A 16885-nucleotide genomic window follows, 5' to 3' on the forward strand; every position below is an offset into this window, starting at 1 on the left:
TACAGGAGAGGAAACCCCATCCCTACAGGAAATCAGGGCTTCATCTCCCTCTGTGCCTGTGCAGAACCAGAATCTGCGCTCAGTGAGACTTGTCCGCCCCCTGGTGGATCCGCGCGTCCCTGCAGGGAGGTGTCTGTCTGGGCTCAGCCTGAGGCCCCTTGCTGTGTCTCTGGCACAGAAATAGGTGGCCGTGTCCGAGGCTGTCAGAGTGGTCATTTTCAGATCCACCGTGGTCGAGGTTCTGGAGATGGTGAATCGGCCATTCACCCAGCTCGCATAGAATGCGCTACCACCAGTATTAATGAATCCAATGTATTCCAGCCCCTCCCCTGGAGCCTGGCGGACCCAGATCATTGCATAGCTACTGATGGAGAATCCAGAGACTCCCATGCGGGTGCACGGCCCAAGCACTTAGGCCATCCCCCACTGCTCCTCTAGGCCACATCAGAGAGCTGGACTGGAAGAGGAGCAACTGGGACTAGAATCCGGAACTAATATGGGATGCCGGTGCTGCAGGTGGAGGATTAGCCAAGTGAGCCCTGGCTCAGGCCCTTAATTTATATTTTGAACATTTATTTAATTATTTGAAAGTCAAAGTTACACACACACAGAGAAGGAGAGGCAGAGAGAGAGAGAGAGAGAGATGGAGAGAGAGAGAGAGAGAGATGGAGAGAGAGAGAGAGAGAGAGAGAGATGGAGAGAGAGAGAGAGAGAGAGAGAGAGAGAGAGAGAGAGAGAGAGAGCAATCACTTCCAATTAGTCAGAACAGCTAGAGCTTAGCGGCTTGGAAGCCAGGAGCCAGGAGCTTCTTCCAGATCCCCATGTGGGTACAAGGAACCAAGGACTTGGGCCATCTTCTACCACATTCCCTGGCTGTAGCAGAGAGCTGGATTGGAAGTAAAGCAGCTGGGACTTGAACCGTTGCACATGTGGGATGCCAGTACTGCAGATTTGGTCCGTAACATACTATGTCCCAGCACTGGCCCCACCTTTACTTTTTCAAAAGCAGGAAGGAGGGCCTGAGGTGGAGAGGCTAGTTCTTGAGCCATCACTCTAACAAGGGTGTGGGCTCCCAACAAGGGCTCAGCTCACTGCACAACAGTGCCTGCCCCTGTGTTGTGTCTGCACAAGCACAGAAATGTGATACTGGCATGAATGATACCTCCCTTGAACACGTGCACAGTTACTGAAGGAATCACAGACAGGCTGTGCTGTGTCCAGGGGCTCTAGTCTGGTAGGAGGCACCTCCACACTCTACACCTCTGTTCCTCACACAGGACTTTCCACTCCACCTAACAGCTCCAGGAGCGATGTGCGCTCTGTACCGTCATTGGTTGTGGTTGTCCAGTTTTCCTAATGATTTTGTTGATGTGCTGTGAAAGGTTGAAATAGTGAGTTCTTCACGTATATGGTGTTAAATTCTGACCGGGTGGGATTTATGTAAGAGCAATCTTTGAAGATACTGGCACATGAATGTGTTTCTTCCAAATTTGAAGTCGAATGTCATTGAAATAACCTTTTTTAAAAAAGCAATTCATGGCTTTTTAGGTTTTCGTGTGTGTGTGTGTTAAGAATTGAGTACACATCAAAACACCTGTGTGCTGGATATTAACACCAATGAAATATCAGTTATGGACCAAAAAGTGCCAGTCCGTGAACTCCCACTCCAAAAGTTCACCAATCTCATACTTTAGCTGGTGTGTGGCACATTGGGTGAAAGCCCTGGCCTGAAGCGCCGGCATCTCAAATGAGCGCCAGTCTAGTGCTAGCTGCTCCTCTTCCCATCCAGCTCTCTGCTATGGCCTGGGAAGCAGTAGAAGATGGCCTAAGTCTTTGGGCCCTGAATCTACATGGGAGACCCCAAGAAGCTCCTGGCCCTTGCCTTCGGATTGGAAAAATTTTGGCCATTGTGAACAACTGGGGAGAGAACCAGTGGATGGAAGACCTCTCTCTGTGTGTCTCTACCTTTTTTAAAAATTGGGAAATCCTGCTCTTGCTGGCCGGCACCATGGCTCACTAGGCTAATATTCTGCCTCGCGGAGCCCGCACACAAGGTTCTAGTCCCGGTAGGGGCGCCGGATTCTCTCCCGGTTGCCCCACTTCCAGTCCAGCTCTCTGCTGTGGCCCCAGAGTGCAGTGGAGGATGGCCCAAGTGCTTGTGCCCTGCACCCCATGGGAGACCAGGAGAAGCACCTGGCTCATGCTGTGGCGGCCAATGGAGGGTGAACCAACGGCGAAAGGAAAACCTTTCTCTCTGTCTCTCTCTCTCTGTCCACTCTGACTGTCAAAAAAAAAATCCTGCTGTTGCTTACAGGGAATATGAATTCTGAGGGATGTGTCCAAGCGATCTGAGGGCGCCATGTCTAGACATTTGCAGTCCCATCTCCAACTACATTGACCTCCTTCACAACAGTTAGTTCATGAACATGGAGCACTTTGGCTGGATTCTGTTTTTGACAGACAGATGAACAAAGGACCAGGTTTCACGCAGGTGCATCTGAGTGTGGTGTTCCATGTGCCAGTGTCTGTCTGTCTGTTCTTCACACTTTCTCTGCTGGGCAATTTGCTTCCCAATGCTGTTGAGCTGTGATAGATACAGAGGCAGCCCCACATGTTGAAAGTGTGTGGTGAGTGCGACTCAGCTGTGCGACTCACTCCTCATCACAACTACACCAAGAGCAAATATCACATCCCACGGTGCTGCCCACTGCCACTGTGTCACTCTGCCCTGGCCCACCTCCTCCAGTCACATTAAGTCCTGAGCCCCTTTGGGCTCCTTCACAACAGATTCATCCAGTTCAGTGCTGAGCATCATGTAGGTTTGCCAGGGTCAGAAGTTGAAGGCACTGAGTTTGCAGGTCCTGTAGGGCACAGGTGAATGAGGGTTTCTTAGTTTTTAACCAAAATATCTGAAAATCTGATAAGAGAAAAACTGAAATAAATTAGAGTAAGTATATTGTATTTTGCACAAATGTGCAGCGCATTAATCTTAACTGTTATCAAATTCAATGGATATAAGGTAAATAATAAAATGAAAGTTGCATTGTTTAAGATGTGCACCTCCCCCAAGGGAGTGCAAGGGTCTCACATGTGACTCTAGCGCCCAACACCAGATTCCTGTTCCTGCAGCCCCAGGAACCACAAATGTATAGGAGGGTCTCTCTAAGGTTCATAGTCCCTTCAATGCAGGCAGAACCTTCATGGCCTTGTCCCTCCTTAGAACCCCTCTCAATGGGATCACTGGGTGGTGAGGTCCCCACATGCATGATGGGAGGCTCCGTGCATCAAGTATGGAGGGTAAGTTCCACCTAACATGCAGCCTTCAGCTGCTCAGTTGGAGAGACCACACACGCACACCAAGCAGTGCTGGCTCTGCTCACGGCTCTGCAGGAACAGCATCCTCAGCCTCAATACCCCAGACCCTGCTCCTCTGTGTCCACTGAGTAAGAAAGTGATTCACCTGCAGGAGGAAACCATCATGACCCATGTCCTGGTGGAATCCTGTAGAAAATGTTCGTGAGCAGAGTCCACCCCAGACACTGTGCCAGCACTGATCCCCCATGACACAGAAGTCTGCATCTTCAGGGGATGGCTCCACCCCCAAAGCTGAGGACTGGGGAGGAGAACCATGGCACGTGGGGAAGTGAGAGTCGGGGAAAGGGTCCAGCAGCAGGAGGAAGGGGACCTGGTGGAGGTGTGGGCTTTGCTGTGCAGGAGGGTAAGGACAGGTGGAAGGGCCACACAGCTGCGCCCCAGTGTCTTCAGGAGAGCACTGAGTCAGGAGGTCTGATCAGGTGTCCTTGTCCCTGGCAAACCCCACACTGACCAGTACTGAGTAAAACTAGCACAGGTGCCTCTGAGACGTGGAATGACATCATCTCTGGGGAGTGCAATCAGTGAGGACTCCATGCCATGAGTGGATTCAACGTCAGGGCCTCATGGAAGCTGAGGTCTCCAGTGCCCTGAACAGGACCACAGGGAATGCTGGGAGCAGCCTGTGGGGGTAGATGTGGTTTGTCCTCACAGCATCCGTGCTCAGCCTGGCCCCAACATGATAGCACTGACAGGGGGTGCATGGTCTGGATGTTTACATGAAAAGCATGGAATAACCAGGATCTGACATCAGATGCAAAGTCCATTGTACAACTATTAGAAGGAAACATAGGGCAGAATCTCCCTGATAGTGGTCTGTCCATGATTTCCCTTTTGGATTTCCAGAGTTCAGGCAACGTAAGAAAACCTTTTCAGATGATGTTGCATAAACTACAGAGCTTCTCTACTGCAAGTGGACCGATGAGACGTGAGCAGCCTACACACACATGGAAGTAACTATTTTCATACAGAATGTATGATCAGTAGCCTGTATCCCAAAGGAACAAAAGGACTGTCTGCATGAGCTGTGTTTAAAACTGGCCCTGAGTCTTCTAACGTCTCAAAATACCTGTTTTACACAACTGGCTTCATCCTGAACAACAGATTCTGTGTCATCAGGCCTACAATGCATGTGGAAGGAAACCTCCCTCCTCTGCCTGTGGCAGAGTGTGTCCTCAAAGGTGTGCGTGTTTTGGAGTGATTCCAGGGTGACCGTGGGAGAAGTGGGGGAGCTCTGCGAGTGAGGCCTAGTGGGATTTGTTCATTTCTGGGGAATCTGCCATGGAGGAGATCACAGTAGATCTCCTGGGTCCTCAGGTTCTGCATCGAGCACAGTGCTGCTAGAGTCAGCCCTGGTCTCGTCTGAAGTCCTGTGTGGGGATGGGGTCCCTCCCATCCCTGTTCACAAAATTAGGATGCCTGAACACTGTATGATGTTCACAATATTAGGATACCTGATGGCACAACATTCTCACTGTCTGATCCTGGACGTAAGCCTCTACAGATGTGAGCTCAATAAACTTATTTGCTCCATACACCTCCTCTTGGGGTACTGCATGATGGTACTAACAAGCAGAATAAAACAGTCAAAGAACCACACTCAGCCTCTGCTCTGTTCCCACCTTAAACCAACACTTACCTGTGTCTCCAGATTTACAGGAAGCCACTGCGAATTAGTCATTTCTACATCAGCTGTGAGAATTGCTTCAGGTTCTGTAGGAATCCTACACGAGAGAACAATTGCATTTTTGCAGGAGACATTTAGTAAACACATGGGGTTGATGCAGCTATCCTGGTGAATAGCAGACAATTTGTTCATTCCTGATGACGACAGAGTTGAGAGATGCAAGGATGATTTTGCTTCCACAGGAGGAGGAGCATGGCTGAGAACAGGTGCAGGCAGTACCTGGAGGAAGGAGTCGGGGTCTCTGGACACACAGTCTCTGGGGCAGGCCCTTCATGCAACAGGGATGCAGCTCCAGGGTTGGATCATTGGTGGGCTCACAGGGACACAGTCCAGAACCACCTGGACTCTAGTGCTTACTTCACTGGGCTGTTCCACCTGCGGTCTCCCTGAGATGGAGACAAGGCCAGCAGAGTGTGGGGAACAAGACCTCTCCACACCCAGTGTTTTCCATGAGTCTGACCCCTTGCACTACCAACGGCCACCTCTGCTTGCAAATGAGAGCAGGTCCGGGGATCCCAGGAGATGTGAGTGAGGAAGAGCAAGCAGGATTTCTAGGAGCCACAGCCTGAGCCACCCCTGAGCTGCAGGTTAATCCCTGACCTGGGGATTGGACCACGTGGACCTCAACCTGTGAGTTCAGGGTGAGGAAGTGAAAGGGAGACGAGGGCACAGCTGTAGAGAATGGACACGGGAGCCCCAGGGACCAGGACCACGGGGTCAGCTCTGCCCCCTCAGGGCCCAGCTGTGCAGGAGGGGAGGGCATGGATGTGAAACACTGCAGCATTCATAGCCCCTGACCGGCTCTACACTGCCCCTGGGCTCTCAGCAGGGTCCCAGATGACGTCATCAGAGAATTCCACAAAGAGCTCTTCAGTGACTCGGGCTGGAAAAGCCTCCCCGGGTGCCCAGAGCTCCCTCAAGTCTCAGATGCTGGGGCCCCAGAGATGTCATTCATTCCTCCAGAAACGACTCCATTTTCTTCATGTGATGTCTTCCCGTGATACCAAAACTTCTGCTCAGTGATCGGTGTTAGGGACAGAATCATCCATCCAGATCGGAATGTAGGACATTCGGATTAGAGGACCAGAAACCCCAGTTTCCTCAGGAGGACCAGGGATTCACCTCCCACTGCATCTAGGAGTGGGTCTGAGTCTGCTCAGTTCGTCTCCTGCGCCCCCTGGTGGAGCCGCGCGTCCCTGCAGGGAGGTTTGTGTCTGGGCTCAGCCTGTGGGCCCCTCATTGTGTCTCTTGCACAGAAATAGGTGGCCGTGTCCGCGGCTGTCAGACTGGTCATTTGCAGAGACACCGTGTTCTGGTTGGTGTTGCTGCAGATGGTGAATCGGCCATTCACCCAGCTCGCGTAGTATGTGCTAATACTACTAGCATAAATGTATCCGATCCACTCCAGCCCCTTCCCTGGAGCCTGTCGGACCCAGCACATGTGGTAGCTACTTATGGTGAATGCAGAGGCTGTGCAGGTGAGTGTCAGGGTTCCTCCAGGCGTGACCAGGCCTCCCCCGGACTCCTTCAGCTGCTCCTGACACTGGACACCTGCAAACACAGACGACATGGTCAGGAAGCTGTCACTCACATTCTCTGTGTCTCTCACTCACGTCCTCTCCCAGACTCAGTACCCCGCGTTCTCCATCATTACCTTTGAGCACAGCGACCAGGAGAAGCCAGCGCAGCCCAGTCTCCATGGTGAGCGTCTGTGTTGAGTGCGATCACTGAGTGGACACCTGGGAGTCCTGGGGCTGGAGCTCCTGTGCCAGAGCTGCAGGGTGAGGACTGGGCTGGTTTTCATGGGCAGAGGGATGCCCTATTTGCATGTGCTGCCCCTATATAGCAGGCATGGGGTCAGATGTCTCAGACAGGACAGCACCCAGTGCAGACGTGGGTGACCTGGGGGTGTAGGGTGATGGCTATGATAGGATTCAGACTGTATGAATTTTTATTTTTTCACTGTTGTTTTAACAGTTGAAGGCAATGACTTCATTTCATTCTAATATGTGTGTGCCCTTAATATCCAGTGTTAGCAATATCATGTCCTTCATTTTAAAGTAACCTTCGGTTCATTTTTAACTATTCTCATGACATTGGAACAGTGACAGAGAGAGAATCGATGAGAGATACAGAAATGTAGAGATGGACAGTGAGTTGACAATGGGAGGTTTCTGCCTTTGGACTGACAGCTCCACAATAACAAATGCCTACAACATCTAGGAGTTTGTCTTCCTGAATCCTAGAGCAACAGACTGGGTCTGTGTTTCCTCCGTCAGTGGTAGGAGCTCATTCACTTGTAGCATCAGGTACAGTTTTCCATGATGCATTATCATCAAATGGTGGGAAGCCGTGTGGCTGAGCTAAAGCAGCACTCTGATGGGAACGTGGGTGTCCTTAGTGGGGACTTAGCCAATTGTGTCCTAATTCCTGCTGCCCACTTTTAGAATGCCAGTGGATTAATTTAAGGTTAATTTTTTTTGTTTATTTTTTTTCTTAAAAATGTGGTTTTGTACCATGTGATTTTTCCTCATTTTTACGAAGATTTATTTCATTTTTTTAGTCAGAGATACATAGAGAAAGAAGGAGAGGCACTGAGAGAGAGAGAGAAGTCCTCCATCCACAGGCTCCCTCTCCAAATGGTAACAATGGTCGGAGCTGCACTGATCTGAATCTAGGAGCCAGTTGCCTGCACTGGGTCTCCCATGGATTATGGGAGCTGAAGATGGAAGCCATCTTCTACTGCCTACCCAGACCACAACGGAGAGCTGGATTGGAAGTGGAACAGCCAGGACTCCAACTGGCGTCCATATGGGATGCCAGCACTGAAGGCAGAGGCTTTACCCACTACACCACAGCACTGGCCCTGATGATCTTAATTATATATGGAATCCGCAATCGTGAGCTCACAGAGGCAGGAAGTACAATGCAGATACCCGAGTCTGGGAGTAGAGAAGAAAAGGGACCACATTCCTGCAAGCACAGAGAGTTTTCTGTGACCAGAGAGGCACGTGGAGAGATCTACTGCACAGCACGGGGACAGTAGTTATGAAGCTTTATTGTGTTCTTTCACTTCCTGCAGGAGTAGGCATTTGTCATCCAGTCACAAAGAATGGTGGTTTTGCTAGGGAAGGACTTGTGAGTTCGTCTGACTCTAGAATTCCTGATGAAATAAATCCACATCAATACCTTTCCTTATACCTCACATACAGATTCAGGTACTATTTGTCAGTTTAACATCTACGAAATCTATTTTGAAGGGACAATTTTCTGTTGACTTGTCTTGCGTCTGTCTGTGGTTTTATTCTAAGAAGAAAATTACGTGGTGTTGCAATCATTCCTGGTACTAATGCAGTCACGAGGGCTGTGAGTTCATCGGCATGTGCGGCATGTGAGAGGTTTTCTGTCATGCCCGGCTGGCATAACTGCCCCACCACTGCCCTCTCGAATTCCTCCCCTCCCATGTGTGAAGCTAAGTCGTTCATAGATGAGCCCCTGTCTTCACTCAGATCAAGTCCATGGAAACCTCTCTCTGTGCTGTTTACTTCACCCCCCAATCTCCCTGAGTCCAACTGGTTTCACAAGACGTTAGTTCATGGACCACCAAGGCCCACCTGCCAACTCCTTGAAAACACAGCCATCAGAGACCCCAGTCCTGCTTACCCAGACAAGGCCACCCTCTTCTCACCATGGTGCAGTCCTGCCATTTGTCACCCTGGGGAACCAGCATCTTACACAACTGATAGCCCCTCAGCACCTGGTGGGAGACTGTCATGGTGTTTACACAAATGGAATATATTTCTATCAGTTATAATTTGAGTAAATTCTCTTGGTGGGGCAATTTCTTGTGACTCTAGATATCTGACAAATTAAATTTCACATTTCTTAGTGCTGTAGATATGAGGTGTTCTCACAGAACAATGGAATTCACTGTGTCAGATGGTGGATTGTGTCAATGAATTCTCTAGGCAAATGCATGAAAACTGTCCCCAGCTAAATAGAAACACTTTCTGTTTGTCAATCTTCTCTCAGAAAAGGCAGAGATATGTCAACTGTTTTAATTTAGTAGGAATTTTTGTGTCTCTGGATTTAGATGGGAGTCACTCAGAACACACATTGCTGCATGAGGTGAGTGACTGGCTGCAGTTTCTGTAAGAACTGTTCATGGCAGATCAATTGCAGTTTAGCAGAAAATATCCTGTAAAACACAGGGGGATCGCTGCACTGGGCATTTCTGGCTGCAGGAACTTGGTTTCCCCTTGAGGAGTATGAACTTGACAGAAGAGGAGTTATTTTCTCTCTTGGAAAGGATGAAGTACTGATGAGGACAGCCAGGGGGAGCCAGGGAGGGAGGAGTGGGGATTCTGGTCAAATGGTCTGGGGCTGGCTCATCACGCAGCACTGATTCAGCTCACCAGGTGGGTCAGTGTGTGGCAGCCCCTGGCACCCAGATCCCAGGGATGGGGACTCTGGCCCTGGAGCCAGGGCCCTGGACTGTCACCCTCTGTTCACCCTGAGAGCACTGCAGTCAATGGATTCCACCACACTGGAGCAGAAAAAGAACCTGTAAGTCCACACCACACACTTTCCAAACAGATTATTCCTTGAATACAAATGTCCACCTGTGCTTCCCATGAGTTCATGCAATGAGGTCATCTGAAATGTTTCAGGGAACTGAATGCGGAATTTCATGGTGTCGGGGAAACTTGAATGCACCTGAAAATAATTCATCATGCTGTCATCTCACACCAGTATCCCAAAGAGAGTGAACAGGATGAAACTCTTAAAGGCAAGACTCGAGACTGTAAAGTTCTTGAAGAGGACACAGGACAAAAGCAAGTTCCCATTGGTTTGGGCAATGATAGTTTGATAATCTCCAAAGTACAGGCAACCAAGATACATAGACAAAGAATAATGGATCCAACTACAGATTCTGAGTAACAAAGAGAAAGATTGAAGAACAAGGATATGATCACCGATGGGGAGAAAGTATTTTCAGATCACACCCATGGGGGCCAATGTTGTGGCCCTGCATGTTATGCTGACATCTCCATGCATGCATCACTCAGGAGCATGGGTTCAGATTCTGCTTGCTCTACTTCAAATCCAGCTCCCTGCTGGGTTGCAGACCTGGGAACTCTGTCAATGATGACTCAAGTGTGTGTCCCCTTCAAGCCATGTGGGAAACTTTAGGAAGTTCCCAGATCTTTGCATTAGGCTTGTCCAGCATCACCTTTGCTGCCATATAGGAAGTGAACTAGTGGATGGTCTCTTCCTCTCTTGCTATAACACTGACTTTAAAATAAAAAATAAATTTTTTTAAAAATGGAAAGATTAATTATAAATATCATTCGGAGCCTATTTCCTAATGTTGAATGACCACAAACAACTGAATCCCAAGGGAAGAAATCAATTCTTTAAAAGCAGTGATGATAAGGTGGTGACAGGAGCAGCACTGGAGTGAGCCTGTGGGATTGCTGCCTCCCGTGTCAGGATGCTTAGTGCTGTGTCCTAGTTTGGTTCCAGTGTCAGATTCCTGCCTAAGCCCCTCTGGGAGGCCATTGTGAAGTTCCAGTACTCACATGTGGATACCTGGACAGAATTCCAAGCACCTGGCTGTCACCTGACCTAGCTGAAGCTTTTGTAGCTATCTGGAAAGTGACTCAGGGGTTAGATCACTGTCAGCCTCAGTCTCTCTGTGGTTTTGGACAAATACATACAGACAAGGTATTAATAAAATGATAAATTTTAAAATTTATATCATATCTATAAATTTAAAAAGAAATATAAAGGCAAACATATAAAATGCACAGGTGCCTGGGAGACGTGGAATGGCATTGTCTCTGGGGAGTGCATCCAGTGACGACTCCACACCATGAGTGGATTCAATGTCAGGGCCTCATGGAGGAAGCTGAGGTCTCCAGTGCCCTGAACAGGACCACACGGAATGCTGGGAACAGCCTGCTGGGGGTGGATGTGGTTTGTCCTCACAGCATCAGTGCTGAGCATGGCCCCAATGTGATAGCACTGGCAGGGGGTGCACGGTCTGGAAGTTTACATAAAAAGCATGGAATTAACCAGGATCTGATGTCAGATATAATGTCCTTGTAAAATTACCAAAGGAAACATAGGGCAAAATCTCCCTGATGTTGTTCTCGCCATGATTCCCCTTTCAGAATTCAAAATTCAAGCAACCTAAGAAAACATTCTCAGATGATGCTGCATAACTACAGAGCTTCTGCAGACTGACTGAGAAGTGAGCAGCCTACACACAGATTGGAAGTGACTATTCTCGTATCAAATGTATGATCCATAGCCTGTTTCCCAAAGGAATAAAAAGGAACTGTCTGTCTGAGCCGTGTTTAGAACTGGTTCTGAGTCTTCTGCAGTCTCAAAATAACTGTGATGCACAATTGGCTTCTTCATCCTGATTGACAGGTTCTGCGTCATCAGGCCTACAATGGGTATAGAAGCAAACCTCTCTGATATGTGTGTGGCTCAATGTTGCTATGGTTTTGTTATTAGAGGAGGAGCGTGGTGGGGGCAAGAGGCGTGGGGTCACCACCAGGACCCCAGGAGTTGGGTGAAAGCATGCCAGAGGTGAGCAGCCCGCAGACTCATTTGTTTCAGTAGGTACAGCAGCTTATATAGCCGAGACAGCCAATCTGGTCTAGGGGAAGTTTATGCCTAACCAATCACAGCCTGTTGCCAGGCAGTATCTGAAGCCATCCAATCACACCCTGTTGTCAGGCAGGCTCCATTGCCAGGTGGCATTGAAGCCATGCCTGAGTAACTGATGCTCGCTTGCTAGCAGCCATCTAGGCATGGCCTTCTCATTCCACCACAGCTCAGTGTGTCCCAAAGGTGTTGTGTTTTAGATGTGCTCCCAGGAAGACCATGGGAGAAAAGATGGGAGTTCTGGGAGTGAGGCCTAGTGGGATTTGTTCATTCCTGGGGAATCTGCTGTTGGAGGTACCACGGTAGATCTCCTGAGTCCCCAGCTTCAGCACAGAGCACAGTGCTACTAGAGTCAGCCCTGGTCTCGTCTGAAGTCCTGTGTGGGGATGGGGTCCCTCCCATCCATGTTCACAATATTAGCCTGAAGACTGCCATGCTCTTCACAATATTATCATGCCTGATGGCACAACATTCTGCAGTCACTATGAAAAACACCTCTGCAGTCCCATGTTCAATTAAAGCAGCATCATTCTCAAGAGTTCACACATATAATCCAGGAAAATTTCCATTTAAGAAGGAATGGATAATGGGACAAATGGACAGAGTTATATTTTAACAGGAAGTTTATATGACTATAGTATAGAGGAAGAAATTCTGGTATCTTGGATAACATGGATGATCCTGGAGAATAATATCCCAGGATAATATGTCAGGGTAAGTACACTCTGCTAAACTATCCAGGCCAAGAAGCCAAATAATATGTGATGCTACCTACGTGGGATTAAAGGATGAACTCACAAGGCAGAAGTTTAATGGTGAAGACCAACGTCTGAGGTAGGGGGTAACAGAGGAGATGCTGGAGCAAGGTCAGAGTTTCAGTCCCACAGGATCCACACACTGAGGGATCTACTGTGCAGCATGGTGACAGAGGTTAAGAGAATATAGTGTCTGTAGAATACCAAGACATTAGACAAACTACATTCTACCATGAAAAATGTGGGTTTTGTGATAAACATGTCAGTAAGTCTGACTTCATTATTCCACTCAGTATGCATTCGTTTATTCAACACATATCACTGTACCTCATATGCCTATATTAAATATTATTTACCAAATATTTAATGATAATGAAATGGCAAAAATGGGAAATCATGAAGATTCAGATCTCTGAATACTGGTGTTGTGTTTGCCAGTGTTTTATGGAGATGATAAATAAAGGCAGTGCACTCAAGGCTTGGCAGCTGGAACCCAGGAGCATGGAACTGCATCACTGTTGCCTCATGGTGATGGGGCCTCATAACGCATCCATCATCTACTGTCTTCCAGGGTGCATTGTCAGTTACAAGTGTGCAAAATGTGTAAATGGGCTCCATCCAGCACTCTGATATGCAGCCTGGGTGTCTCCCTCTCTAAATAGATGAAAGACAACAAATGGATTGATGATCCCAGTCAGCACAGATACAGAGTGAAGAGCAGAGACTTGGACAAATGGTCTCTGAGACTGGCTCTTCATGCAGCTGTGATTCAGCCTCAGGACACTGGTCATCATGCTGGAGCCACAGACACAGCTCCCCATGATGTGGACTCCAGCCCCAGAGTGCATAGCCACTGTGTGTCCCACTTTCTGCTCTACCTGAACCACAGCAGGTGCAGGGGGTCCCATGGCACTGGAGCAGAACCAGATCAGCTGGAAGTGCACACCCAACAATTTTCATTCAGTGATGACCTTGACTGCTGATGTCCAGTGCATTTCTCTCTTGAGTTCAAGCAGGGAGCCCCCCAGGAGGGTCCCAGGACCTAGAGGATGAGGAAGTCCCTGTAGGCTTCCCAGGCGCTTGCAGAAGCTCAGCCTGAGACACAGCTGAGCTGCAGTACATCCCTGAGTGCTGTGAATTCACACAGGGACCACAGACTGTTCCAGGATTAAAGGGGAAATGCAGGTCAGGTTAAAGTCTGCAGAAAGTGAGTGTGGATCACCCACATGTAGAGTCAAAGGTTGGTTCAGTGCACTCTTGCTGGTTGTGGCAGGAGAGGGATGAGTGGAATAGTTGCTGTTTAACAGATCAGCGACCCTGTCTCAGCTGTCCCTGGTTATACAGGGAAAACTGAAACTGTCCAAAGCTTTCAGTGCCCTGAGGGTGCTGTCGTGAGTCAGGTTGGAAGAGACTCAATAGTGTCCTCAATATTCCCACATCTCTGATCCTGGTGAGCACAGTCGCTGTCCATGAACCAAATTGTTCATTTAGGACCTCTTCTTTTACATCAAACTTTCAATCCGTCATTGAAGTTGGGAGGGACAGAATCAAAAAGTAGAATTCGCTGGGCGTGGTGGCGCGCGCCTGTAGTCCCAGCTACTCGGGAGGCTGAGGCCGGAGGATCGCTTGAGTCCAGGAGTTCTGGGCTGTCATGCGCTATGCTGATCGGGTGTCCGCACTAAGTTCGGCATCAATATGGTGACCTCCCGGGAGCGGGGGACCACCAGGTTGCCTAAGGAGGGGTGAACCGGCCCAGGTCGGAAACGGAGCAGGTCAAAAAGTAGAATTCTTCCCTCAAAACTGTTACAGGAGAGCAAACCCCAATTCCCTGACAGGAACCAGGGATTCATCTCCCTCTGCATCTGTGCAGGAGCAGAATCTGGGCTCAGTGTGTCTAGTGCGCCCCCTGGTGGAGCCGCGCGCCCCTGCAGGGAGGTTTGTGTCTGGGCTCAGCCTGAGGGCCCCTCACATGACTCTGGCACATAAATAGGTGGCCGTGTCCGAGGCTGTCAGTCTGGTAATTTTCAGGTCCACCGTGTTCAGGTTGGTGTTTCTGGTGATGGTGGATCGGCTTTTCGCCCAGCTCGCGTAGTATGTGCTACACTACTACCAATGGTTGTGATATATTCCAGCCATTTCCCTGGAGTCTGCAGTACCCAGTTTATTGCATTGCTACTGAGAGATAATCCAGAGACTGTGCAGGTGAGTGTCAGGGTTCCTCCAGGCTTGACCAGGCCTCCCACGGACTCCTCCAGCGACTGACACTGGACACCTGCAAACACAGACGACATGGTCAGGAAACTGTCACTCACACTCTCTGTGTCTCTCACTCACGTCCTCTCCCAGACTCAGTGCCCCGCATTCTCCATCATTACCTTTGAGCACAGCGACCAGGACAAGCCAGCGCAGCCCAGTCTCCATGGTGAGCGTCTGTGTTGAGTGCGATCACTGAGTGGACACCTGGGAGTCCTGGGGCTGGAGCTCCTGTGCCAGAGCTGCAGGGTGAGGGCTGGGCAGGTTTTCATGGGCAGAGGGAGGCCCTATCTGCATGAACTGCTCCTATATAGCAGGCATGGGTTTAGATGCCTCAGACAGGACAGCGCCCAGGGCAGATGTGGTTGTCCTGGGTATGTAGGGTGATGGCTATGATAGGATTCAGATCATACGAATTTTTATGTTATCATAATTTTAAAAAGTTGAAGGCAAATACATTGTTTCATCTTAATTCAGTGTGTACCCTTAATATCCAGTGTTAGCAATGTCATGTTCCTCATTTATTTAAATACCCATTAGTTCCTTTTCATCTGTATGATAGACATTGGGACAGTGATATAGAGAGAAGGGGTGAGAGTTACAGAAATGTAGAGATGGACAGAAAAGGTGACAATGGGAAATTTCTGCCTTTGGGTTGACAGCCCCAGACATCCCAAATGCCTATGACATCTAGGAGTTAGTCTTTCTGAACCGTGGAGCAAGAAAATGTGACTGTAATTCCAACGTCAGACATAGGGGTTCATTTGCTTGTAGCATCACCTACAGTTTCCCATGATGCATTATGAGGGAAAAGTGTGGGAAGCCGTGAGGCTGGACTCAGTCAGTTCTGTGATGGGAACACGGGTGTCCCTAGTGGGGACTTAGCCAATTTTGTCTTAATGCCTGCTTCCCACTTTTAAACAGATGAAAGACTGCAAGTGTATTTTTTAAGGTTAACTATGTTTTGCTTCCTTATTCATCCATTGCCTTAGTTTAAAACTGTTCCTGAACACAGAACACTGCACATGGTAGTGGGGTGTAGTGTGCTATTGGAATCTGTGTGTCGTAGAAATGGGTACAGATCAACTCACTGTCATTCACATTTCCACCTCCTTTCAATCACTCTGAGTTGGGCAGCCCTGAGGCCCCAGTTCTAGCTATTTGTGAAAAGTGATGTGTGTTCTAGTGAACTGGTCTGCCCACTGTGGTGTGGAGCAGAGTTATTCCTCTTGTGCGTGGTGCTTTGTGCCCTGGTATCAGCTGCCCTGTGTTCCCCCCTCTTCCCTGTTCTGTAACCATGACTCTGAGTTCAGCTCAAGCACTGGGTAGAAGTCACTGTGTCACAATTCACCTGCAGTCCTGCGTTCAGGTAATGCAGCTGTGTTCCCAATAGTTTAGTCTCCAAAGAACAAGTGCACATAAAACAGTGAATGCATTCTTTCCCACTTGGACATGGATATTATTCAGTGTTAAGAAGGAGATTGTTCTGTCATTAGGAAATGTGGGTCAGCCTGGAGCATACATACTAAAAGATATAATCCAGGTAGATTTGGACACATAGTATGTGACATTAGTTATATATGCAGTCCACAAACTTGAACTCACAGATGTAGGCAGTGCAATGGTGATAACTGTCGACCATGACCCAAGTGTTTGTCCCCTTCCAGCCTTGTGGGAAACTGGAGGAAGTTCCAGGCTCCTGGATTCAGGCTCAGACATCATAGCCTTTGAGCCATTCACGAAGTGAACCAGTGGACGGAAGCCTCACTCTACATCCGTTGGTCTCTCCCTCTCTTGCTATAACACAGTCTCTAAAATAAAATAGATACTTAAAATAAATTGAAGATTAATTATACATATGATTAGGACCCTATTTCCTAATGTTGAAAGATCTCAAGCCACTGATCCCAAGGGAAGAAATCAATTGTTTAAATGCAGTGATGATAAGGTGGAGACAGGAGCAGCACTGGAGTGAGCCTGTGGGATTCCTGCCTCCCATGTCAGGATGCTTAGTGCTGTGTCCTAGTTTGGTTTCAGTTTCAGAGTCCTGCCTAAGCCCCTCTGGGAGGCAATAGGTGAAGTTCCAAGTACTCCCACGTGGGAACCCTGGACAGAATTCCAAGCACCTGGCTGTCTCCTG

At 48.7% G+C, this 16885-nt stretch overlaps 1 non-coding gene and 1 gene segment (V, D, J or C); one reads left to right on the top strand and one right to left on the bottom strand.

Annotated features, from left to right (window-relative positions):
* Positions 1 to 16885, bottom strand: part of LOC149120180 (Ig heavy chain V-A1 region BS-5-like) — a 480385-nt gene that overhangs the window by 443080 nt on the left and 20420 nt on the right.
* LOC149120195 (signal recognition particle RNA) lies at positions 14056 to 14357 on the top strand. Its single transcript, XR_016226928.1, has one exon.

Source organism: Oryctolagus cuniculus, chromosome 20 (genome assembly GCF_051225735.1).
Source record: "Oryctolagus cuniculus isolate XC-2025 breed Fujian yellow rabbit chromosome 20, ASM5122573v1, whole genome shotgun sequence".
Classification (NCBI taxonomy): domain Eukaryota; kingdom Metazoa; phylum Chordata; class Mammalia; order Lagomorpha; family Leporidae; genus Oryctolagus; species Oryctolagus cuniculus.